The following is a 27,143-nucleotide window of genomic DNA, read 5'->3' as shown; positions in this document are numbered from 1 at the left end:
TGGGGCATCTGGGCTGAACATGCTCAGAGGAGGAGAGTCAGATGCTCAGCTCACACTCCGACAATTTTTTTTTTTTTTTATGAATGAAAAAGCTTTTCAGTCATTTCCCAGCTGGTTTCCCTGGTGGGAAGAGCCGAGTGGGAGAGTTGGGCTTCCCCGAGCCCTGCTGCTGCCTCGCCAGATGGTTGAGAGCAGGAAGGAGCTCAGCTCAGCACCAGCGGCACCGGACTATTGTTTATCTGCTGGTTCCTGTTTTTAGTTTTGCCTCTGTTTTCTTTCTTTGTTCTAAAATCGTGTCGCAACGGCGATACCTGGTCTGAATGACACGGGGATTGCTTTGAAGTAAGAACCAGCCCAACGCTTCGTGCCGTTCGATTTTCTTATCTAATAAAAGAACAGAGGCCCCAACCCCAAAGCAAACCCTGATCAGATTAACCCCAAACCCTTTGTTTTTAAGATGAATTGGAGCCGAGATTAACGGCACTCGGGAGCCCCTGGTATGAAGGCACACCCCGTGTATGTCCGATCCTCCCAAATCTGAGGCTGTCAGCATGGATACATTTCCAGGGATGAAGCAGGGCTGCCACCAGCTCTCCATACTAGAAGACCAGTTCCAGTGATGATGGGATGTGTCACCAGCATCTATTTGGGGGTAGGGAGCCGATCAGCAAACTGTCGTTCCAGTGCGCCCTTGTTGCAAAAGGTAACTACGGGAGCATCGCTGGAGCTGATGCAGGATCTGCTGCTGATGGGCACCCAAATCCTCCTGCGGTCCCACTTGCCAGGGTTTCCTCTGAATCTCAAGTGTGAGGTGGATGAGAATGGTCTTAATCATGAGGATGCTGCTAATGGAGACCTCTTGGTCATGCCCCTCGTGGGCTCATCACCAGAGTCTTCCTCCTCTTACCAAGATAAAGGGACAAACCGTGGTCAAAGAGGTGGCCCATGGGCAGCTTGGGGACTTGATGCTCCTTGGTTTTGGGTCCCAGCAGCCCAGAAAAAGCCCTTTATCCCCCAGAACCAGCAGCACCTCTGAAGGCCATGGGGACACTGATGCAACAGGCTCCTCCTTTGCTTCCCCTGCGTTCCCATCGCAGCACTGACACCCTTGAGCAGGGCTAGCCACGTTCCCCTCCCAGGGTGCCCAGAGGAGGGCTGGGAGTGTTTTGGGCTGGCGCAGCACAGGGCTGAGGCTGACCGCACCCTGCGACAGCAGCAGCTCTCGGCTACTGAAAGCGGGAGCCCTCGCAGCCCCAAGCCACAAGCCCAGATGGGAGCGAGTTACGCTCCAGCTGCAGCTCACAAACGCACGTCCTGCCGCTTGCCGAGGAGGGGCCGGGCTATGACAAGCTGTATTTTTAGCAAACCAGGACTGAGCCCCAAGAAACCATGATGGCTTAATCATATTCCTCTCCATGTGGTCCCTGCCTGGCTCTGAAGACTCTGACCTTGGCTTCAAGCCTGCGGGTCTCCCCACTTTCATCCTGCAGCCTCAGGGAATGGGTGCCAGCCTCAGACTTCTCCTTTCCCATCATTTTGTCCTCCGTTCCTAACTCCGTGCCCAGTGGTCCCGAGAGTCCTGCTCGCCACAGCCACTTCCTGGAGCAGCCTCAGATGAGGGTGATGCATTGGAGCCCTGCGAGGGGCACGGGTTTGGGCAGAGCCCCTGCAATGGGACACTGGGCACATCCCGCTTTATTAGAGAGATGCGGAAAGACAAAACGGCTCCAATGCTTGGATGGCTTTTGGAGTTTAAAAAAATGCACCATTTCCAAGCTGTGCTTGAGAAACCACGTGTCACAGCCCTAAGGCTGAAACACTTGATTCCCAAAGCCCAGATTAGCACCAGCTCCCCCAAGAGCCACAATCTTTGGGAATTATTCACCCTCCATTCCCTCGGCACCAGACTGGGACATTATTTAATGCCCTTATCCTCAAATCACTGCTCCAAGGAAGAAAAAATCACTACTGTCCATGCAGTGATGGGGAACTGAGGCTGATGGGGAAAGGCAAAGTGACTTTGCCCAGGTCACCCCATGCCATTATCCCGACAGCACCTTAAATCCGGATCATTTCACCCTCAGAGCTGCTATAAAATCCAGTGACCATATTTATTCTGCGCTTTTCTCAGCTTTTCCACCTTTTTTATCTCATCTGCAACATTCACTGCTCAGGTCACACCTGAATTTAGCTGGTCACTCGGGGACTGTTTCTTGTTTCTGAGAAGTGCCTAGATGGTCTTATTGAATTTTATTAAAAAAAAAAAAAAAAAAAAGAAACAGCATAGTTTCAGCAAAGCGAGGCCACTCTGCTGTGCCCATGCATGGCTTTGGGAGGCTCGGAGCAGATCTGTGGGCTTCCCACCCCAACACTGCTGGGCTGGCAGCAACTTATTCCCCTTCTCTCTTACCTTCAGGGAGACCTCAAGTTGTTTCTTCACTTTTAACTTCAAAATGTTAACTGAAAATAACTCTGAGGTTATTTTGACAGAGATCGAGCTCGTGTCTCACATCTGCCAGCTCCCAGCTCACCCCTGGAGAAGGATCAAAAGATCCAGACAATCGATCAGGTCACCTCCCTGGGAAGTCCAACTCCCTTTGGGAATATGCTCTGCTCTCTAAATTAACTGGGGAGGTGTAAAGACTTGTCTAATTAGCTCGCCTGACCCCTCTGCCTGCAGTAGAAAGACCAATTAGCAGGCAATTTGCCTCTAGCAGCGGTGGGTCCGTGGCAGATAAACAGTTGCCGCTTTTCTGGGAGGGCAACTCTCAAGTGGGTTAAGTGCGAATCGCTTTTGGTCGCAGCTTTCTGACCTTCTGCAGCTACTTCTGCTCCGCTCCCCCAGCTCTTGCCAACAAAACTCCTTCCAGTAACTGGCAGCTCTCCATCTCTGAACACCGTGATTGCTTGTACAAGTGCAAGCGGTTCTTGCCCCAAATCACCACGGGATTTTGCTCTGTGCATCGAATCTGAAATGAGTTAGCAGGCAGGGTAACGAGTCACTTCCCGGGGTAGACCTGGCCGCCCTGCCCGTCCCCTGCCCCTCCATGCCCCGGGCAGACCTGATGGCCCTGCCCGATTCCGTAAGACAGTACGCATAGCATCGGTGGTTGGTTTTGCCTGCAGCCACCCTCTGATCCTTAGAGCTGCCAAGGGGCAAAGCGGTTCCAGGTGCCAAGGGTGTGACATCAAAGCCAGCCCTTTCCTCCAGGCAGCAATGCCTGACAGCACAGGGAGCCCGTTTGGGTCGGGTCTGTTGGAGCTGGCACCAATCCTGGCTTTTGAAACGTGCTGGACATCCTTCTCCCTTCAGAGCCTTTAATTAGTTGTCTCCCATTGGTCACAACACAATAGAAGTTCACAGAGATGGTCACTTTAGGAAGCCTGTGCGGAAGGAGCTGACCTCTCCTCCATGAGCACGGGCTTTGCAGTGCGTCACCCCACTGCTCCCAGCCAGTGATGGGGATGCAATGACCAGGAAAGGAGAACCAGACCCTCTCACATCCAACAACACCAGCTGATGGGCCAAACCCTGCACTGGGCACGGTCTGGAGCAGCCAGAGGTCTGAGCCTTCATCGCTGCGGGCTGCGCCCAGGAGAGGAGCAGGATTGCCTTCCCAAAACATCATTTCACAGCATGCAGCACCCCTTCATACCAGCTGCTGCAAATCTACTTGGGTCAAATGCTCACCTGAACACAGGCAAAGGGACTCTGAGTCTTCTCCTGTATGTCCCATTTTATAAGGAAAGCCTTGGCAATCTCAAGGACCAGGAGACCAAAGCAGAGCCACTCCCCATAGATCTGCAGGACTGGAGAAGGACAAGCCAGCAAGACACATCTACGTATTTTGCATCACCTCATCCAATAACAGGTAAGTCATTAATTTTAGGTTTAGATGTTTATACCAAAAAACAAAGCACCCTATACACAAGGAGCTTGAATACTGCCCAGTGTTGCTGCTCTTTCCCTGGAGAGACCCTCCTCCCCAACACAGGCTGAGTGACCCCCACTTTGGTCTCTCCATGTCCCAGTTGCTTGTTTGTAAACGGGACGACAGCAACAGCAGCACATGAATATCAGGAGCACCCACCAGCCTCCACAGGGTGCCCCAACGCCCTGGCACTGGCTTCCCAGACTGCAATAGCTGACGAGACCCCCGACACTCGCCTCCCTCCCACACTGCTCAGAGCTCGAGCCGAGAAAAAGACAGTGTTGTCTGGTGGTTACAAAGGGAACCGAAAGTCCGCAATAGAAACCATGAGCTCCGGTGCCCTGGCATGGTGAGTGACCTCTCCGTGCCTCAGTTTCCTCCTCCAACAGCAGAGACGGGGGCTCCTGCGGCAGCGAGCTCCGTTTGCCACCAGCTGCAGAGCAGCAGCAGACAAAGGGGAAAGCATAATTTTCTTCCATCCTGTTCTTTTTATTTCCTAATGCAGCCTTCACAATCCTGTTTACAACCCTGGCAGGTAAGGCTGGCAGAGCAGGGCATGTCAAAAAGCATATTTATAACACATAAAAACATACTAATATTTCACGGAGGTTATTTCTAACCCACAAGAACCACTCGCCTTAACCAAGATATCCTGCCGCAGGCACCTCAAGAGCAGAGTTCCCAGATACCCATCCTCAAAACTTTTTCAGTGGTAAAACGATGACAGGCAATCAGAATCGCTCAGGCAGCAGCAGAATTGCAGAAATAAAGCTACGTGTAAGAAAAACACGTCCTCAACAGCGGTGCAGGCGGGGGGAGCCATGGATTCGCCCGCTAGAACCAGAACTGCCCTGGAGTTCTATTTTTTTTTTTTAAACCCCAAATTCCTAAGAAACAAAATACAGAACTGCCTTGTCCAGACTATTGCAGCGGCAGCAGCGACAACCACTCAGCTCAGTAAATCTAATTAATGAGCCAGGAAAAAGTGTCGTTCGTTTGCTAACTACTTGGCCCAGGGTTGCCAAATAGACAGATAAAGGATTTAGCTGGGGCCTGTTCCAGCCAAAGGAGCTGGGAACCTGGCAGAGATCGCAGAAGATTAGAGAGGGCTGAAAAGAAAAAAAAAAAAAAAAAAAGAAAAAAAAATCAAAATAGATTAGCACTTTGAAAATGCAAGCATGTAAATCAGCTTACGTTTTATATAATGCCACCCTTGTGAGCGTCTGGTCGCAGCCCCGCACAGCGGCGCGCGGGAAGCCTCCGCCGGGCGGAGTTTTATTTGGGCTCAGGAATCTCACGCCACCAACTCCCTCGCAAAAACCAGCAGGTTTTGGTTTTTTATCAGCTTTGTAAATTCTCGCAGGAAGCCAATTAGGGGAAACCTGGGAACAGAGGAAGATTCGTAATTGCAATTAGGGCTTCAAAGCACTTATCTCAAGCGCGGCTGTTAAAATTAGAGCTGGGAAAGGAAAAAAAAACAAAACCCAAACCTTTGAAACATGGAGCTTTCAGATACCCCCCAGGCTGGAAGAGCTTCTCACTCCCATGAGGACGCATCACCTGGCAGACAAGGAGCTGACCCCAAGGGGACCCAAGCAGGACCCGCTCCAGGCTGCCACCGGCCCCGCAGGCACCTTCGCCGGGGTGCTCAGAGGCTGGAAGGAGGCAGGAACGCAGTGTGCGTGCGTTTGCCTCCTGCCTCTGGTTTTGGGAAGAAAGTTCAGTCCTGCATTCATGAAACTTTTCCCCACTGGAAATTTTGGTGTCGAACAAAGCCTTCACTTCATCTATTTGATGTTCTCAACTCCTACATTCTCAACTCCTATGACCACTCTTACTTTCTCAACTCATACAACCACTCCTAAACCATTGCAGCATCCCTGGCAAGGACGGAATGGCTTTGTAGACTAGGCTGCCTGCTCAGATATGAGAGATTTGGGTTTAAATCTACTGTCAAAGCGATCCAATGTCTGTCACTTAGTGCTACAGACCATGATCCTTCACACCACCACAAATGAAGACATCCTTTAGAAATTCAGCAGCTTCAGCAGTAACCTGGATACTAAGAAACAGTGTCTAAACAGGCCCAATAACTGTGTTTGCATCACAGCAGAGCTGCTCTGAACGTGCACCACAGCAGCTCAACAGCCCGACACAAACGCTGCTGCGGCTACACCGAGAGCTGGGAAATTCGGCCCTGCAGACACACCCACAGCGACACTCGCATGGACTTCACTGTCATGACGGGATGGAGGTGGCTCTTCTGGTTTTGCTTTGACTTTCAAAGTCAAAAGTTCCAGCTCAAGGTGAAACATCACCGGGGAGATGCTCTCCATGCAGGAGTTTATCCCCACTTTCTCAGAAAGCTGCAGCCATTTGTCTTGGCTTGAGATTCACAACCCAACCAAGCAAGCGACGGGAGCTGAACCACAGTTTCTCGTATTAGCACCCCAAGACAGGCAAAACCTGAAAATGATCTGCCCAAATTGAACACATTTTAGCCCATATCCTCAGCTTGGCCATTCTAGCTTGGAGCAGAGCAGAACAGCCCCACTTGTAGAAGTTCAGTCCTCCAGCAGCAGCTGATCTAGCTCAAGGCCTTTTGCATGTTGGAAGACGTCAATGATACACAGAGGACTGGCCAGACACTTCCAACCAGGGCTACAAACTTCTTACATCTGGATGAGGGTATGTGTGTGTGTATTCCATAATCTTATATCTAGTTGTCCTCTTGCAGAAAAGCTCAAGTAGGGGACATAAAATTTACAAAAGTAACATATCTGCACTAGGACATGTTGCAGCCCAGCACTGTCAGTTATGGATTGCCCCCCTTCATATCCCTCAGCAGCAGAAATGATGGTGGCAGCCCATGTTATTGCCCCAAACACGTGGACTCGCTGCTTCAATGTGCCCTTGGCAGGAAAAAGGGTTGAGAAGAGCCACGAGGAGAAAAAGTAACTCACCCACAGTGTCAGGGCAAACCCCTGGTAGATCTGGGAAGAGACCACGAAGGTCCTGCACCAGCTGTACTATCGGACACACAACCGCTCCGCTCCGCCTGCTGTCACTGCCAATGCTCACGGACACTCCCCTCGTGACCGCACCTCCTCTTTAGACAACACTCCCAACAACAGCTCATCTTGCAGCCCCTCCCAACCTCACCCTCTCTCTAAATAGACTTAGAACATCATGCTGCAGCAGGCAGCAGAGCCGAGGTAAAAGATACAAAGGCTGCTCTCCTCGGGGAAGATGCATAGAATGGTAGCATGGTTTGGGTTGGAAGGGACCTCAAAGATCATCTAGTTCCAACTGCCCTGCCATGGACAGGGACACCTTCTACTACACCAGGTTGCTCAAAGCCACATCCAACCTGGCCTTGAACACTTTGAGGGATGGGGCAGCCACAGCTTCTCTGGGCAACCTGTAATGCTCTTCCTTCCACAAGACACACCAAAGCCCCCAGAGCTGCAGCAACACTTATGCCCAGCACAGTCTGGAGGCAGAAAGGCTGCTACGGCTCTTCGTGGGACCCAGGAGCCCACACAGGCAGTGACTTACCCTCAGTCATCGTCCTCCCCAGCGTGCCCTTAACCGCATCTGCTTTCCCCCACGTGCCCACACCTACTTTCCCCCCATGGCCTCGCACACCCCATCAGCTGCCTTATGGCACAGTCAAGTCGTTCTCAAGGATTTTGCTTGTGAGGCTCAAGGTCGACTGCAGGATCTGCCGCGTGACCTTGGAAAGTCATTTGTGTATCTGGAAATGTATTGGCTGTAGGTATTTTTGCATAAGCTACTTTCCCTGTGGTGTTTCTGCCCTACCGCTGAGCACGTAGGACTCAGTAATCAAATGAGGTCAAAGAAAATTCCAACCAAAACCCCGGCAGCCTCAGTCCCTCCCTGGCAGCAGCCACTGCCAACAGGCAACAGCATCCAAACGAGCAGAGCCCAGGCTTGGACGACGGCTCTCTCTGCCTGGTGGCACAAGACACCACCACAGAAAGTGGGATTCATCCCATGGGATTAACCAACCTGCCACAAGCAGGGCTGACATCTAAAACAACACATGGGCAAGCAAGGACACGGACTGCTACTTCCCAAGGGCAGAAGAACTGGAGAAGGCAATTGTCAGGAGCAAAGGCTGCAGAGCCTGCAGCTCACCCATCCTCTGCCTCTCATTATGCACCGAGTAGACTTCCCGTCTGGAGAAGCAGCCACGAGCCATGCGGCTGAATCCATCCGCACACAAACAAGAGCTCCACCGCAGGCTCGCCCAACAAGATGGTTTCCAAGAGCAACCTGCACTTCTGCATTTTCAACAGAGATCTTCTTACTTCACCTTCCCGCGTGCTGGTGCCAAAAGGAGAAGTGCTCTGGAGCCGAGGGGGGGAAGTTGTGCCACCATTTCCTATTCGGGATGATGATTTCACTCTCCTGCCACATCCGAGAGCCACACATGGCACCCGCCACGCTGCGCAGACGAGCTGGGAGGCTGTTAACATGCAAAGGGCTCTGGTTTGGGCCAAGCAGTTCCAGGAAACTCAACAGTCGTGTTCAAGAAAATACAAAAATAAAGACCACACACAAGTGATTCCGCCAGAAGTAACCGTGCTGTCCCGTGGCGCTCGCGAGGCTGCAAGATACCAAAGCAGGGCGTGTGGCTCAGTGATGGAGAGGCTGGGGAAGGACAGACAGGTGAAAGCAGCAGTCCAGGACCAAGCAATGACTTTCTGCGCTCCCCTAAAGGACAACACACACAGCTAGGTTGGGCTCAAGCAATCTTGGGGCCCTCTCTTCTTGTTTGAAGGGGGTCAGCTCCCTTGGCCCCTTCCCATGGCCACGCAGAACTGTCTAGTGATGGGAAGAGCAGATCCAGAGCAGCCATGCAATCCGCTCCTCCCCACGCATTGATGGAGCTGGACTCTTCGCACCTCGATGCTAAAGGAACAGCTATGTACCAACTGACCACTGAAACTTCTGAAGGAAAGACTCTTTCCACCATTTATTGCCAGGCTTTCCCTCCATTTGCTCAGTGTGGGCATGGGGGCCAGGACTTACACTCCCCTCAAGGAGCTTGGGTCTGTCTTCCAGTCTGGACAGCAGATTCAAGCATCACTCCATACGTACAAGGCTTTCCTTGCAGCCATAATAGCTTGGGTTTCTGCTGACACCAACAGAAATATCATCCCCATGCAGCGAGCAAAATCTCCTGCCTCTCTTCCCCAAGGGAGTCTGATAGGCCCCATCACCAGAAGCTTTCTACAGCACAGCTAACGAGTGGATCAGGTCTTAACATATTCCCTGCTTAAAAGTCATTGCCGTAGCCCTATCACCAGAGAAGCACCTCTAGATATTTTTAGAGGTAATATCTGCTAGCGCAGGAATTACAGTGCATTAATTAGCAGAGAGATGCATACTGACAGTCACAAGTCAAAACACGACGTCCATAATTTACACCTCATTGGGAGTTTCTGAGAAAACAGAACATGCAAGTGTCATCACAAGATCCACCGTCTTGAAGGGCTCTGAGCACAGAGGATCGCATCTGCCCAGAACAGACGGGGAACATTGACTTTCTCAGGTGGACCAAATCTTCATGGACAGCAAAACTCAGTGGGGGCTCTATGGACATGTTGAGTTGGTCCCTAGAAGGTAACTCACGGGTTTGCAAGGCTGTTGTCCAGCAATTTGATGACTTGGGGAAAAAATAAAATAAAATAAAGGGTGGTCAACATTTGCTCTTCCACAATAGCCACTAAGAAAATTTGTCTGCGTTTTGGTATCAGTGGCCATTCATGCTCCTCAACAGACACACGCAGCCTCAGCCTTCCAGATGATGGAGGTACCTCGAATCCAAGAGATGGAGCTGCCTTTCTTAATGCCTTGTTAAGACTAGAGAAAGTTATAAGTTGATTGGTCGTACAGATGGGCAGATTCACTTTCCTGAGCCATCTAGATCATTCCTCAAGAAGTTCATAGCCCAGCCCCACCCTAACCAGCCTCTCTTCTCCCAGAGCTTCCTCCACTGGGTAAAAGTTACTGGCAAGGAAGCGTCACAGTGAGTCGGGCTGTGACAGGACTTCCCACACTTCCCACTGCTTGCACAGACAGCATCAATGCAATAACCAGCTGCAACCAGAGCAACGGACCACGAGAAGGTATCACTCAGTTTCACCACTGCTAAGCAGGACAACCCTGCTAGATGAGTGGATTAAACAGGGTAACTCAGTTCCCCTCCAAAAAATCCCCAAAACTCAGAGAGAGAGAGAGAACCACTGTGAGATTGACAGCAAGTCAATACTGACCACCATCTGAAGAAGAAAACTGTGCCGTTACTTGCTCACAAAATGCTTGATCGTGACAAGGATTTGGACGAAACGAAGGCATCCAGAGTTGGTTGATGGCTAGGTCAGGTTCACTGTGCTTAGGTCCAGAAAGGGCTTATTCACATGCACAATGACTGTTCAGTTAGACTTTGTACCAGGGGGTTTACATCTTCTCCTCTGAACACCCTGGGCCACCAGTAGCCCCACTGGCATCCCCACAAAGGCTCTTACCAGCACACCAAAGTGCATAGCAAAATGATGAAAGCCTCTAACACCCTGACTACCTTTGTAAACCTGCTGCAGAGTCAACAAAACATCAAGGTCAAGAAGACCAGCCAAAACTCTTGGTATCTTACTTCTTACAACAATGTAATTAAGGCTGGTAACTTCAGGATTATCATCAGAGTCAAAAAAAAAAATTAATTACGGGGTCCAAGACATGAAGCAAGATAACAGAGTGACTTTGGAGACCCTACATCAAATATTTGCTCTGCTGTAGAGCTCCGAGGAGACACTGGGTCTATCCCAGGGGTAGGATTCATTGCCTCCATCTTTACCTACGCAAAAATGAGATGAATCTTTAAGCAAATCAACATCTACAGACAGAGTGAGCACCTGGTATGGAGATCAGCTCACCCCATCCAACTTGAACCCCTCTTCAGAAGGAGCCCACAGATTCAGTTAAATTAGAGGCCTAAATTTCTAGGCAGGCATCCTTAAACAAGACAACTCCCATCCTTATTCTCCTAAGCTGCTTCCCACATGCAAAGCAGGAATAATCACACTTCCTTCCTTAGCCAGCAGTTGCACAACCAACTGTTTCAAAGCCTGTAAGAAGCTCAGAGAGTGCAAGAATGGGGACATGGACATTGCAATAGTCCCACTTAGTTTAGCTTTCACTTCTTTCAGCCCCGAGTTTGATTCATAACAAACAAAAGCAGAAGCCAACTTTTTGCAGGTGACTTTGTCTACTCAAGATCCCTAGGACTCCTGGCTTGACTTCCACCTCTGAGCAGTCAGGTGTAAGCTCTAAGGAAGTGTGCTGGAGGCCCAACGAGCAGCTCTCAATAAACCACTGGTCCAAGAAAGCTTCACAAGTGCGCCACTTTAAAATCTCTGCTGTAAAAACAGAGTTATTTCCACCTTTGAAGGTGGAGTGTGCGCTTTAAAACTGCCTAAGGTCAATTTTATTGGGCTATTTCAGAGATTAACTACATCAGAGTCCTGAAAATCCAGAAAACACAGACAAATAAGAGAAAATGGATGGATTGTTACTCAGTTATTTGGAGCACATGAGGGCTAGCAACAGATAGTCATAGACACCAACAGTCCAGCACGTGTGGGACAAGGCAACAGAGGTCTCACTTCCACACCGAAGCTGCATTAGCTCTTCAGCCAGCAGCAAAAACCCCATCAACTGTGGCAGGACCAGTTGTGGACCCTCATCTGAGGTTATTGAAGAAATCAACAGAACAACTGCACTGTACCTACAACCAAGCACACCCCTCCTTCACCCCTGGAGGAAAGATGCAATTTCTTACCCAACCTGCTAAGGCTGACCTAAACAAGCAGGATTTTAAGTGATGGCAGAGGAGCAAGGAAGGCTCCAGCACCCAAATGCCCATGGGAAGATCATCGTTGAACGCTGCTGTTTGGGGCTGTCACTGGCTCTCCTCTCTTGAGTCTTTTTTTTCACGAGAAAAAGTTAGACAAGCAGGTGAGGCTGCCCCTAAAACATGCAAAACTCAACCACAACAAAATTTTAATAATTTCAGAGTGAAACCACCATCATGTTACCATCCTGGTAACGAACTTCTCATGACAACACTACCAACTAGACTCCAGCTCTAGGGAGCTGCTCCAGGAGTTTATTTCCACTTTATGAAGCAGAAAAGACAATCTTCTCCAAAGCCCGACCAGAGATACCGAGGTAAAGCATACTGCAAAACAGTGCAAGAGCTGGAAGGAGACACACAGCACCCGGGGTTGAGTTTGCAGCCAGGCTCCACTTCTGGTCAAACCAGGACGAGCCCAGAGCAATGCACTGGTTCTAATTTTAGCAAGGAAGTCACAGCAGGTAGCCGAAACCTGAATGTGGACCAGCAGCCTTGGAGGTGGCAGGGCTGAGGGCAGCGCCAGCGACCCCCAGGCAATTCTTAGCTATTGGAGAGGAACGAGGGTCACAGAAACAAGGTGATGTGCATCTGACATGATGTGTATGAACCACTGACTCCATCATTTGTAGGGGGTACCATGGGATCTGCTTCATGGAGACCATATGCTGCTCAGGAGACCCTTAGCACTCACACAAAACCCCTCTGATCCCTCCAGAGCTTGTCCCTGTGCAGTAATTGCTGCAGTTGGATAAAGTAACAGAAAAAGAGTCTCAGCAACGTCTAATAAGAACCATCTGGAAACTGCAATCCAGTCAAGTTCAACAAACGTTGGATTAAAGACAAGCACACGCTGGTTTCACAGCATCACTACCACCTTCCCCATCAGCAGTGCTGGCAGCAAGTGAAGGCATGGGATGAAAGCAAAGGAGACCCCTTTTCCAGTCCCAAGCTCTCATAGGAACTGGTGGGAAAGAATGAGAACAGCAGCAGCTCATCAGTTGTGGGTGCTGGGTTCAGCCTTTCAGGTACCCAGTTTGCAATGGGGGCACAGCACCCATCCTCCTTAACACTGGACACTGAGAACACAAGTAGTAGATTTTAGGAAGCCAAGGGACCTCTCAGAGACAGATATTCAGCAGTAATCGGGTGGGGATTACAACATTTTGCATCAGCTTTGCATCTCAACTGACCTGACCTCAAATCAGTCAGTTGAAGGTTTGTTGCTTCCATATTCAGGCCTAAATTTTAGACTAATTATGCATTTCCTTGAGGAACAGAAGTAGCCTGCGATGCATCGCAGACTCGTACAGGCTGAAGACACTTGCAAACTGTTCTGGGACTTTTTCTGTAAGAGAGCGACTCCCTTGCTGTGAGGTTAGCAACGTGGACGGGGCGGCTACGAGGAGACCATGGCCAGCATTAGACCCTAGCAGCAACACTTAGGGGAAACTGAAACCACAACAGCACAATATTGTCCAGCGCAGAATTGTCTGCCAACCTCCCTACCACCCATTCTGCAAACTGAGACTTCCTCTTGACTTATTTTTAAATTGTTCTTTTTTACAATTACCATTTTTCAGGACAGGATCTAGTGTATTCTTGACAAACAGATAACAGGGGAATTCCACTCGCTACCCCCTTTAAAGCCAAGATGTATTTTGATGCCGAGAAACACAAATCTCTAAATTAGTCCCACCAAGCCATCGCCAAGAAGAACAGTTGAGATGGTACGTTCTCTCTTTCTCCAAAGAGACACATCTCTGTATGAGACTGTGACTCACTGCAGGTCCTTTCAATCACAGATGCTCTTAACAATTGGCAAGATGCTGCCATCATCTCCATCTCCAGCTAAAAACACGGACTGCACCCTTCATCTTGATATCCTGTGTCCATATCCATCTCCATCTCCATATTTTTAGCTCCTGTAACACAATGCTCTTGAACTGTTCAAGTATCAGGCTTTGGGAAGTGAAAGGCACAGGGAGGAATGTGTCTCCTTGATGCTGTCTGAATAAGGTCTATTACTTTTTGCAATGGTTTCTGAAGGAAACTGCAAAAGCCCCATTCCTGGAGATGCTGAAGGACAAGCCTCATATTGAAGGACGGGGAGAAGACAGGACGAGTCCTGCTCTGCTTCAAATTGAAGGGCATGTGACCTGCTCTGCTGCGGGTGGGAAATGGGATAAACTCAATCACTGCTGTAATGAGGAGACTTATCTGTGCTCATGTCCTTCAAGGCAGAACAAGCAGCAACAGACTCCAATCAAATGACAGAGGGAGAGTGGTCCCTGCCCCAAGGCCAAGGAAAGACCCTCAGACCCTGATGGCCCTTCTAGTCTGCACTCCTCAATCCCCGTTGCCTTTGCAATCCTCCTGCCTCGAGGAAGATGAGCAGTTACAAAGGTCTGTGGGAACTTCTTGGATTTCACCATTGTAAAGTACGTCTTGATGCTGAACAGTAACTTCCTACAAAAAAAACCACAAAACCGAAGGACAAAAAAAAATTCCATCCCTACCCTGTTCTTCTTTCTATCTCCCTTCCATCAATGCTGCACTCACCTCTCAACACGCCAGACCAAGGCTGGCAGGTTTCAACAGCCCGTGCTTCACTTTCTGGCCAGGAGCACAGAGCCAAGCCCATGTCTTCTCTTGCTCTCATGGGCAATAGCAGCTCTGCCACCAGTGCCACGCCGCCAGCTTCACCTCCGCACCTCCCTGCCATCCAAACACCCCTCTCAGCCAGTCTGTGATGGGTGCGAAGAGGTGACCCAGGACATCAACTACCCCAACCCCATCCACGACCACTCAATGGGCTGCGTAGGTTTGGCAAAACTCAGCCAGGGTAAGAAAAGCCTCTATTTTTCCTCCTCAAAAAACCAGCAGAGATGACACATATCTGATCTGAGTAAGAAAAGACCAGTTACATATACTCACTTTTCAGAGAGGAAATGTTCTTGTTCCTGGCACCAATTATGAAAACCCCTCGCCTCATGATGCAAGAGTTAATTTTAGCTTGTATCAGTCTTTATCACAATAGTGAAGGTTTAAGTTTCACCCAACATCACAGACAATTACAAGCTCAGTGTCAAGTTAGGCCCCAAGAAGATTTAGGTTGGAGATAGCGATGATGTTTGGCACAGCCTGGCTGGGTGCTGGGTGCCGTCAGCAGTACGTAATGGAAACTCCAGGGCTGCCCTTCAGGGAAAGTGGAAGTTCAGCGGAGAAGTGGCTGTGTGTCAGAGGAGAGGACTGGGGGAAAAAATAAAAAATTCAGCAAATGCATAATTTAAAAAAAAAAAAAAAAGCATTTCCCAAACGAAAGGCAGGAGTCCAAGCTTCCCCTGCCAAGAAGGAAGTGAAGGACATGATGCAGTATCAAACGGTTCCTCCCAACACTCCTTGGGGTGGTTGTTCAATCTGGTAGGACAGACCAAAGGAGACACCCTTGTTGGAAAGGTCTTATGGCCACTTACGTGGGGCAAAGGGGACAAGACTCCAGGTATTTCCATGCTCAGCAGCAGACACCCTCTCAAAAGCATATGGGACACTTGGGGTTGAGGTCCACACCCAGATGTAGCAGGAACTGAGCTCCGTCCCAGGCTGAAGACTTCACTGAGGCTGAAGACTTCACTGAGGCTGAAGATGCTGGGCTCCCTCCCAGGCTGAAGTCTTCATTGCAGCTGAAGATGCTCAAACAAAGTCTTCAGCTTGGGAGAGATCCCAGCACCTACTACCCTGGGCACCCAGCTGTCTCTCATGCTTTCTACAGCAGTTGCTGTGTACATGGGGCTTTTTTGGACGTGGCCCTTGGGGAAAATCCATTTTTACTGCGTAAGGTCACACGTGGGTGGCACTATCATATGTAGGATAGCATCAAACACAACGGGAAACAGCGATACCACGATATCACGAAAAATTCTCATCAGCTCTTCTTTGTTCCACTGACCCAGCACTTTCCTGTGCCTCTCCAAACTCTTCCTAAGACTTCTTGCCCACGAAAAAACATGTCATGTAGCTCCCTAGTCTGCTACACTGGCTCACAGGGAGGGGTGATGGGTTTTGGGTTGGTTTTGGTTGTGTTTTCGTTTTTTTTGTCTATTGCAAAATCGTCTATTAGTATCAATAGAGTGTGGGACCACCCCCGTCCTGCCAGCAAGCAAAGTGGCACAGAGCACACACAGACAAGGGTCCCTCCCAGAGGGGACCCCAACCTCTGCCCCACGCGGCCTTCCCCCCGCAGCTCCCTTGCAACGGAGGGCAGCGAGAGCTGATGCTAATTCCTTCAGCCTATTCGGAAAAACAAGTTTACATGGGAGATTTCAATTGGCTCTGTCTCTGCTTAACTACTCCAGCTGTGAAACAAAGTAAGGGAGAGACAAAGCACTACAAACAAGCAGCGTGACCATTTCAGAGGACTTTTTGTGAGCTTTAATGCCAAACCCACTAAATAGATTAACTTACAGCATAAACAAGCGAGTAAATCTTTCCCCCAAGGCCCTGTGTATCCAAAGGAAGCTTTAGAAGTTGCTTCCTGCCATTGTGGAGGCCCTGCTGGGAACCCAGGAGCCTTTTCAGTCCCTGGCTTGGTTGCCCAAAACCTTCAAACTACTTCCAGCACCACTGGCTGCAGCACCACAAAAGACATATGATGGCAAGGATGTTTTTGGCTGTTCTACATCACCCTCAGGCCAAGGGCAAGCAGGACCATGATTCACAAGCACTTCCAAAGCTCACAGAAGGGCATGAGCCCCACTTTGACCAGAGGACTCGGCAGAACCACAGCACCACCATCATAATGGAGGAGAAGAAAGGAAGTCTCCAAACAAGGAGACAGACCAAGGAGAGGTGGGTGGTCATCCAACAGTGGGACGACCAGCAGTGCCCAACCCCACCAGGCTGTTCAGCCCCCAAGCATCTTCAAACAGCCTACAGCACTGAAATATCACAGCAGCATCCACACTCACCATTTGAGAGGGGAATGACAAGCCTGGGGAACCAAACCTTTCCAAACCCTGTGTTCATCTCTGGGAAGAAGCAGGCTCAAGCCATGCTGGAAGCCACTGCTGCATCCCAGATGTGCCAAACCCTGCAGATGTGGAGAAGGGCAGGCTGCACAAAGGGAAGATGCTGGGACTGGAGAGCTTGGGGCCATTCCATCACAATGAGCGAGGTTCAAGCCCCTGAGCTCTCTCTGGCTGAGGGCAGGACCTTGAGCTGACCAGCCTTTGGCCTGGCCTAGTCCAGTCATCAGAGCTACATTGCTATTAGCCCCAAAAGCCATGGAGAAGACAAGCTGAAAGGTATCCTCTTCACATGAAGGCCCTATCCAACCACTCTCCATCCCTTCTCCTTGGCACGGTGACTACATTTGACAGTGACATGACAGCTGCAAGGGACACTGAGAGCATCCCATCCCTGAAGTCCCTCCAGCGAGGTTGGCACAGTCCCCACCAGCTGGTATCCCACATACAGAGTAAGTCCCCAAACCCCCCAGTCACACATTACAGGAGCAAGGGGTGTAAGAGCTCATGCAGCAAACGCAGCCCGAACCCTTTCAGCCCCCAGTTCCTCCCATGCTGGGCAGGAGCACCACAGCACACAAGGCCAGTCCCCCGGCTCAGCTCTTCACCAGGAGCCAACCTCCTGGGAACTGGCATGACCGCGACTGCAAGTGCCAAATTTCCACTGAGCCAAAGGCTCCTCCCTTCATCCTAAAGCATCGCACTCATGGTGGTGTCCTGGTTGGAGACCACAGATTGTAGGTGGGATGCTGTTAAATACCCGCTAGCCTGCCAGCACTTCTAAACCCAGCACCATGAGCCAGCAGCTCAGGACTCACCACAAAGGTCCCCAGGCTCTAGATGTGCTCTGTACCAGCAGACAGGGATTTAGAGACGTGTAGCCATTTCTTGACTCCTTCTGAGTTCCCAAAAGGATTAGACACCCACCGGCATTGAGATCAAATCAACTTGGAAACAATTTGCATTTAACAAGCAGTTCTTTGGGAGAGGGCTGGAGCATCTCTGCTGTGAAGACAGGCTGAGAGAGTTGGGGTTGTTCAGTCTGGAAAAGAGAAGGCTCCGGGGAGACCTTCCAGCAGCCTTCCAGTACCTAAAGGCACTACAAAAAAGCTGGAGAGAGGCTTTGGACAAGGGTGTGTAGTGACAGGACAAGGGGCAATGGCTTTAAACTGAAAGAGAGGAGATTTCGATTAGATCTAAGGAAGAAATTTTTTACAATGAGGGTGGTGAGGCACTGGACCAGGTTGCCCAGAGAAGTTGTGGCTGCCCCATCCCTGGAAGTGTTCAAGGCCAGGTTGGATGAGGCTTTGAGCAGCCTGGTGTAGTGGAAGGTGTCCCTGCCCATGGCAGGGGGGTTGGAACAAGATGATCTTGAAGATCCCTTCCAACCCAAACCATTTCATGGTTCTATGACTTGAGGCTTGTTGGCTTTGATTACAATTCAGCTAATTGCTCCAGGGAGGTGAGCCTCAAGCAGAAGCCCTCTCAGATAAGCAGGATTCACACACACATGGATGAGGAGCAGCAGGGATGGTGCCCAGCCTGGATCTGCAAGGCTGGAGTTTGCTCAGTTGAACTGCAGAGCCTCCGTCCCCGAGAGCCGCCTGCCCTGATTCGAGAGGTTTATCAACACAAAGACAACGATACGAAGAAACATTTGTGAAGTTTCACATGTACAGACTGCCAGAAACAATGAGAAAAGGGAAACGCCACCTGAAAGGACGAGAGCTCGTTTGCAGAGAAGCCCCTGAGCCGAGGGTTTAAATAGACACAGAGCGATAGGGGAAGCAGCTGAAAGGGGAAGCGTTTCATCCTAATTTGAGACAACAAAGAATGGGCCTTTGTGGAAGGGATGAAAAACACTTTTGCAAGCTCCAGACGACGCCGTCTTTCCTACAGCGTGCACACACCGGCCGTACGCCCATCCACGCGGCGCCCCGTCAGAACAGACGTTACCGGGATATTGAAAATTCCTTGATGTCACAGCGCAAAACCCTCCAACAGAGGGTAAAAAAGATGACAAATTCCCCACCGCAGCAGCTGCTAAGGATGGTCACAAGATCGGGCTGAAGTTGAGCCTTTCCTGATCCGCCGGAACAGCATCGGGCAGCCGTGAGCGGCATGACCGGGGAGAAGATGCTCCAGCATCCAATCCCAGTGAGCTGTGCATGCCAGGATCTGATCGATTCTGCTTAAACTCACCCCAAAATAAAAACCAGCAGTGTTTTAGGAGCACCGGAGCTGCTCCGACCCCAAGTGCTGTGGGACTTTTGGGCAACGAAACAAAGCATTTGTGGGAAAGCCAAGCCCCATTCCCACCTCTCTTACAAACGGACGGTCCCTCTGCAGCGCTGAGCATCATTAATAATTGTCACAGCACCCCAGGACCACGTCACCCAGCCAGGTATCATTTTCCTACTCCTCTTCTAACTCAGCAAGAGGGTCACGCTCTTAGGGTCGGCTAAAAAACATCTGCAGCCCTTTGCACTGCCCGGCCAGCCTGGCACAGCTGGAGCCCACTCCTTGGCGGGCACACACCGGCGGGCTCGCCAGCCCTGTTCCGGGAACGGTGCAGCGCAGGTGGGAGCGCTGAACCACACAGCTGCCCCCGGCACGATCCGGCCTCCGGGCTCTTTCTTACCAGCAGGAGACTCAAACCTGGGTGAACTTTCAGACGTGGCGAGTTATGGTTAAATACAGCAGTCGCGCTCGCGAGGAGAGGACATCTGAGACGGAAACGGCCAAGCCTCGAACACGAAACCCCGCCACGCTGTTTCCAAACAAACCGCGCTTCCCGTAGCATCGCCGCCGCCTTCGCACCCGGCGGAGCCAGCTCTCTCCTCCGGCTACGCATCCGCGAACTCAGCTGAGCATCTCCCGCTGCGCCACGCCGGTGAGGGAGTGGATCATCCGACTGCAAGCTGAAGCTGCTTTTATTTTTATTTTTTTTTATTTTTTTTTTTTCTTCTTTCAGCGGCGGAGCTTGAAATCAGAGATTAACAAGTCTGAAGGAGCTCATGCCTGGCCACTCATGTATTCCAGATGCACATGCTACAATCGCGGCTTGCCAAACAGGATACAAGGCGTAAGAAAATAAAGCATTTTATCTCCAAGCTTTTCCAAGAGGGTATTAGAAACAATGGGGAGGAAATACAAAATTAACACTAGAGAAGAGCAATTGGCAGTGCCCCTCGCGAGTCTGTTCTTCATTACAAGGCTGCCTATTCAGTAGCTTTCATTAGGAAAATCGCATCACAGAGCCCTTCCCAACACTGTCCCTATTTCCTAATTAAGCTGCGCCAAAGAGCCGCGTCTTTTAGTTACCGCGCGGCATACAATCCCAACAATTACCGTTTCATCGCGCCCCGGCTGCTGAAAACCCTGCAATTAAAGCATCCGAGGAGTCACACAGGCGCGTCATCGGGGGAGACAAGTTCTCACGTCGTGCTAATTGGTGGCCAAAGACGAGATCAGAAAAACGGGAACGTCGGTTTTTGGTCTCCGTGCTGGGAAAGGCGCTCGGGAGCTGCAGCCGCTCCGCAGGCTCCCACCCAGGAAGCCGGTGACGAGGGCTCGGTGCCAGCAGCGAGTGACGGGTCCTGTCCACCCCTCCGGGCTGCAGCGCAGGGCGATGCTCAGCGTATCCCCGTGTGGATCGCACCCATGGCACCAGCTGTGCTTTCAGGAAGGCGAACGACCCCGACCCAGCACGGGCAGCGCAGGGTGGATGAACCTTGGGTGGTTTGCAGAGGTCACCTGGAGACCCCCGACACTGGCTTTGGATGGGTGAGACCCGTGCAAAGGAAGGGCTGGCAGCGGAGCGGTGACAAAAGTGTCCCCACGCTGCAGCCAGCCACGACAGGTAAGGCAAGGACAGGGAGTCTCGCAACATCGAGTGTCTTCGGGAAGTGAAAAGGGAGCCTCGGAGAGAGGAGGGAAAGAGCACGAGCTGCAGCTATGGAGCCTGGATCACATCCGCAGGTCATGTTTTCCTCCACTGCAGTCAGGAGTGACATTTCCAGCCCAAAACACCTCCCCAGCTGAGCACAGCTGCAAAATGCGGAGCTGCAGCGAGGGAAGACCTGCTGGGCTGCACAGTGATGCCCATGGTGGGGGCATAGTTTCTAGAGGAACCTCATCCCTGTTCCCCATCCTCTCACCTACTGCCCCGCACAAGTTCAAAGCGCTGATGACAGCAGAGTTCAGACGCAGCAGGAGCCTCTGGCTGCTCAAAAACAACCCCGGGGCACTCACCTGAGCAGCTCACCCCCAGCAAACTCACGCACAATTTTCCACTTGCAAAATAATAATGCAAAAACGGGCAGCCCCGTCGTGCCAGGAACAGCTCAGCGGTCACCCCAAAAAAGAGAAGTCGAAACCAGCCCAGGTGAGCTGCAGCACAGCAAGGCCACAGCAGTCCCTGTGCCACCAAGCGGGTGTCACAGCCCGGTCCTTGCCGCGGCCGCAGCATCTCGCTGATGGCAAAGCCGCTGCCACGTTCGGCATCCCCCAGCCCCGTGGGCTGCTGCGCAGGGAGCGCGCCCCGCCGGAGCGGCGTGCGGTACTTCTCTGCCAACGCTTTCGTCTGGCTTCGGTTCTTCTTTCTCAGTGCAAAATTCACGTCTTTGTTTTCACATTCAGCAAAAGGCACAAGGTGATGGGTTTGATTTGGTTTTCTCCAAATTGGGGTGGCCTGATCTCCAGGGGGGAGGAGGGACTGGCCAGCTGCACCATTCTACAGCCCCAGAGATGTGGGGGTGCTGGTGAAGAGCCCTAACCCCCTACCCCAAATCAATGCCCACCAGCATCACACGCTCTCCCTCTATACGAGCACCTCCAACACTTTTTGTCCCCTTTCCTCTCGCCCCGGCCAGGCTGTGGAGCTGCAAGAGAGCAACAGCCACACGATGCCGGGGAAGGCAGCCCAGTGAGCTCCCACTCCAATTCAGCGGGACAATATCGTGAGGTTGGATCCATTCTGAGACCGAGCGCAGCCCTGGTTCGGAACGCTGCGACCCGCAGCACTCCCTGCAGAAACCCACAGTGCATCACCCGGCCCAGCTCTGAAGGATGCACCCAGCCATCACCCGAGCCCTCCAACCTTCCGCAGTCGCTGCAACCGAGGGATGTAACCGCTGCCACCGCCACCGCCAGGCTCTCGCTCTTATCTTCTCATCTTTCTAGGTTTAAACTCTAATCTGAGCAACACCCGGAGCTCTAAAACACTTCGCAATCATGTTTCGGCAACAATTTGTAACTCTATCCAAGTTTTTGCTCCGAACAAAAAAAAAAAAAAAGAAAAACAAATCAGCTTTCTCCAACGCATGCGAGAATTAAAGCATTGACATCCTGCATATCCCTGGAGTTTGCAGGCTCTGCATCGAACCAAGATTTAGAAAACTAATCGAAATGGAAAAACTAAATAAATTGCAGCTGCTCAGCATCAGCCTCTTCAACAGCAGGATAAGCAGCACCAGCCTGCAGCTGCCTGAGCACGTTCTTGCTGCACTGAAAGCACCAGCAGCACCGAAAACAAGCCACTCGCAAAGTTAACGGGTGCTGGGGTGACAGCAGTGAGATTTTAATAAACACGAAAACAAAGAGCTGAAATCTCTTTTCTCCCGCTTTCATTAGCGATTTGAATCAGCCTTTTCCTCCCTTAGGGCTTACACCGTCCCAAGCAGCTAAACATCCTTTCGGGGAGGTTGTTGCAGAAGTGAGAGTAGCGTGAGGCCGGGCTGGGTCTGGGCACCCTCCAGTCAGCGCTGGCCACTAAACCAGAGTGGCTGGTGGCACCGTAAGGCCACAGAAGCGCCCGATGGCAGATGCTCCTTCGCACACACAACTATCAGCACAGGCTGGTGCATGAAGCAGCACGGGGACATCTCAGGGCTGGCGCGTGTCCAGACGCCACTGAGCTCCTCACATCCCAAACCACATCCTGCCGCCGAAGCACAGCCCACCCAGGGGTGACACCTCCAACCCCTTGGGCTGCAGGGACCTGGACGAGGGTGATGGGAGCAGGAGGTGACTCGTTGCCCTTGGGTCCCCGCAGCCTGGCAAAGACGGGCTCCTGCGGCAGTGGCAAGGGGTGACTCACTGCCATCCTGCCAGTGACCCACCAAAACTCCATGTGGGTGCTGGAGAGCCCCTGGGATTTCCCGGGGACCCAGGCACGGTGGGGTGGTCCCCCGGGGCCAGGCAGGGCCCCACACCTGTGCCCCGAGCAGCAACTCTGTGGGGCGGCGCAGAAGAAAACAAGTAGCTCAGTCCAGAAATGAGTCACGGCCGCAGGGCCCACCCCCCCCCGCAGGGTGACACCGGCTCCTCCCGGCCAGGGGCACGGCCGGGCACCCACCGCGCTGGGGGGCAAGGGCACCCGAGGGGGACACGGCACAGGGTGCCCCCTTCCAAGGTTGCAAGGGGAACCCCCCCACACCCCAGGGCTGGTGACACCCCACTGGTGGGTTTAAATGGGACACTCCCCACCCCCAGCACACCGGGTTCATTCCCCCTCCTGTTACTTGGACACCTCGTTTACAAGTAGCTCCCCAAAATTACCCAGCCCGCTCCCTCCACACGGACCCCCCATGCCCACCGGGTGGGCACGCTCCTCGGTCACACAGACACCCCGGTTATACGGAACCCCGGCTCACACTCCCCCCACCCCCCATTTACAAGGCCACCCCGGTAACACGGAGCTTCCTGGTTATACCGGGCACGGCGGGGGCACGGACGCCCTGACCCGGTTACACGGAAGCCCCCCGGCTACCGGGGCAGCCGCGGGCTGCAGCACCCCCGGCCCCGCTCCCGGCCCCGCGGCTCTCCCACCTGGAGCGCGGCTGCCGCCGGGGCTCCCTGCCCATCCTCGGCGCGCCCCGCCGGGCTCCACGCCGGGCTCGGCTCCGCTCCCCGGCGGGCGGCACCGGGGGGGGGGGCGGGGCTGCGGCGGGCCCCGCCCCGCACGTGTGCGCCGACCGGCCCCGGGCACCGCCCGCCCCGGCCCGCCGGGCCCCGGCCCCTCCGCCCCGCCACCCATCCGTACCCCAGCCCTCCGCGCCTGCCCTCCGTCCACCCCTTCCTCCTTCCGCCCACCCCTTCACCCACCCCTCCGTCCCTCCGTCCCTCCATCCCTCCATCCACCCATCCACCCACCCCTCCATTCCTCCATCCCTCCATCCACCCACCCCTCCATCCCTCCATCCACCCATCCATCCCTCCATCCACCCATCCACCCACTCCTCCATCCCTCCATCCCTCCATGCCTCCATCCACTCACCCCTCCATCCCTCCATCCCTTCATCCACCCATCCGCTCACCCCTCCATCCATCTCTCCCACCACCCTGCCGTTCATCCAGCTAACCATCCCCTCAGCCATCCACCCACCCATCCATCCATCCATCCATCCATCCATCCATCCATCCATCCATCCATCTATCCATCCATCCATCCATCCATCCCAACACTCAACTGTTGCACCACCACTTTCCCTTCCACCCTTCACTATTCCATTCACCCACCCCTCCATCCATCCCTTCCTCCTGACATTCTTTTCTTCATCCATCCATCCATGAATCCCTCCATTATTCTATCCATCCACCTCTCATCTACCCATCCATCTCACCATCCTGCTATTCACCCTTCCCTCCATCAATGTCTCCTTCTCTCCCTCCATCCACCACTCTATCCTTCCCTCCATCCATCTGTCCATCTTTCCAGCCACCCATCTCTCCATTCTCCCATCCCTCCTTCCACACCTCCATCCCATGTATGGTGTGAGCTGTTTTTCCTTCCCTCCCTACATAGCCCTTTAACCCATCTCTACTGGAAAAGCCCTCAGCACCTCCCCGACAGCCACCCACAGCCTGGGCTGGGTGACACCAAGCTGGGGACATGCTGCTCGTTTCTGCTCTGGTGGCACCTGGGAACGGTCTTTTTCTGCTGCCTTCAAGGTTGTCCCTGGAAAAAGGCCTGTGCCACCTCGATCGCTGCCAATACTTGCCCTCCAACACCTTCCCACCGACTCATCGGCCGCACAGGTCTCGCAGCCGGATCCAGCCCAGCCGATGTCGCGTGCAGGGGTAAGAATCTGGCTTGGGGTTTCTTTGCGGGTTTCAGTTTTTCAGAAGAGAGTGACCGCTGCTACCGATGCTCCAAAACTCGAAAGCTGCTCGGGGGCCGAAATAGTTGTGGCTTTCGCAGTGAGATTCCAGTGAATTTTAAAAAAAGCAAACCCAGTCAGAGCCAAAATCCCCTTCAATTGGTGACCCATCGAAACAACCACCCGCCGTGCAAACGGATGCCGGTGCTCGGAGCCCCGGCTGCCTCCCGCTCCGGCAGCAGTGCCGAAGGCAGGTGACACCCCTGCGGCGGGGGCACGTGGGCTCGAGCTTCACCAGCTGAATGGCCACCAGCAATTCAGAAGAAATCCTCCGGCAGCAAAAATAACAGGAAGGGCAAAGTCTCGTGTCTATGTCATGGTGCCACCTGTCCCGAGGCAAATAGCCAAATACTCAGGTGGAGCAGGTTTTGCACCGCAGCCTCCTCTCGGCTTGGGATCCTCACGCAAGGTTTAAAGGCTGAGTTCAGTTTTTGGGATGCCGATCTGACCTCACCCACCCCTTCTGCCCCAGGCTCTTCTCAGAGGCACCCAATGATAGGACAAGGGGAAATAGATATAAGCTGGAACACAGGAGGTTCCGCTTAAACACGAGGAAGAACTTCTTCCCAGTAAGGATAACAGAACACTGGAACAGGCTGCCCAGAGAGGTTGTGGAGTCTCCTTCTCTGGAGATGTTCAAAACCCACCTGGACGCGTTCTTGTGTGATCCGATCTAGGTGGTCCTGCTCAGGCAGGGGGATTGGACTAGATGATCCTTTGAGGTCCCTTCCAATCCCTGACATTCTGTGATTTTGTGATTCTGTGATTCTCACCTCCTGGTTTCAATTTTTCAGGTGTATCCCTGAACCAGAGATTCGGGATGTGTCAGAGGGGCTAAATCTGCAGAGGCCAAACTTCTCCGGGTGTCAGAGCTGCAGCACGTCCCCTCCCTTCCCATGCCCTCCCCACCTGACGTACTGTGAGCTGCTTGTTTTGCTCCTCGGCTCATGCTGCAGCCTGAGGAAGTTACCAAAAATGGTGTCTCAGGGGGCTCGTGCCGGAGGAAGGAAGCGGAGGAGCACAGGGAGGTGCCGTGCCATGCCCCAGCCACCGCCAAGGAGGCTGCTGCAGCTTGCAGGGGCAAGAATGACAAACAGCAGCGTGGCAGCCACTGGGCTGGAGCCACCTCAGGGAAAGGGCTCCAGAATGGAGGCATCTCCAAGGGTTGCCAACACCACCAGGCTCGTGGGACCTCCTGGACACAGGGCACTGCGCTCCTCCTTATTACTCAGTTTTTCTTGTTTGAGTTCAGGAGATCCTGGGAACACCGGTGCCACACTCCGGGGTGACAGCAGGGCAGCGGGAAGGGATGCCAGGTGGCTTTTAAGGACCGCAGGGGAGGCGGCCAAAGTTGCTCCCACCCATGCGGTGGGGTGGCATTCAGGGTGGCTACAGTGAAACCGACAGCGATGCCAAAGCTGAAGGAGCTCCAGCCGGCGCGGTGCCGCAGAGCGTGCCAGCAGCCTGCTGGGAGCATCCCAGCCGCGTGGCTCCAGAGCTCGGCTCCTTCCCCTCGAGCAGCCCGACCAGCCCCGGCTGGGGAGGAGGAAGCTGAGGCTGCGCTCTGACGACACACTTATTTAGACCTTTGGGTCCCCAGTACTGGAGTAAACACGCCAACGGCACGTGATGTGAAACGCTGACCTGGGGTAAACTCCCTCTGCCAGGGAAAACGCGGGGCCAGCCGGCTCCGACGGACAAGCTTAGCGCCAGGGACACGCGAGCTATCAGCGCTGCTCTGCCTTTGTGCTCAGCCGGTCTTGTTTGTCCTTCCACAGCTGATGCCATGAGATAAAAAGACCCAAATACCAAACTGCAAATTCCAGCTAACTCGGAAAAGCTGATGCAAATTCAGAGGGCAGAGAGCTGGCGGCATCGCTGCTTATGGGTGCCCAGAGAACACCACCTCAGCTCCGAAGGATGCTCAACAGCCGATACAGGGCTAGAGAGAACGTATTTAAATATAAATGTAATTTTTCCACAAGCAGCTCCAAAGCAACTCATGGAAATGCGTGGCTGGGAGGAGAGCAAAGTGATTGCCACACAAAGCCCCTTTGGTGATAGAAAGTGATTTCCATAGAGAACA

The 27,143-nt window shown here is 52.6% G+C and overlaps 1 protein-coding gene across 1 annotated transcript in view; it reads right to left on the bottom strand.

The window, feature by feature from the left end:
- Positions 1 to 23,750, bottom strand: part of PIK3R5 (phosphoinositide-3-kinase regulatory subunit 5) — a 62,782-nt gene extending 39,032 nt beyond the window's left edge. The window contains exon 1 of the mRNA XM_086624112.1: positions 23,727 to 23,750. The gene's annotated coding sequence lies outside the window, so the exon portion shown is untranslated. The remainder of the gene's footprint in view (positions 1 to 23,726) is intronic.
- Positions 23,751 to 27,143: the final 3,393 nt, after the last annotated feature.

The sequence above is a fragment of the Tauraco erythrolophus genome, chromosome 20 (genome assembly GCF_009769465.1).
Source record: "Tauraco erythrolophus isolate bTauEry1 chromosome 20, bTauEry1.pri, whole genome shotgun sequence".
Lineage (NCBI taxonomy): Eukaryota > Metazoa > Chordata > Aves > Musophagiformes > Musophagidae > Tauraco > Tauraco erythrolophus.
This window is presented reverse-complemented; position numbering and strand designations above follow the sequence as displayed.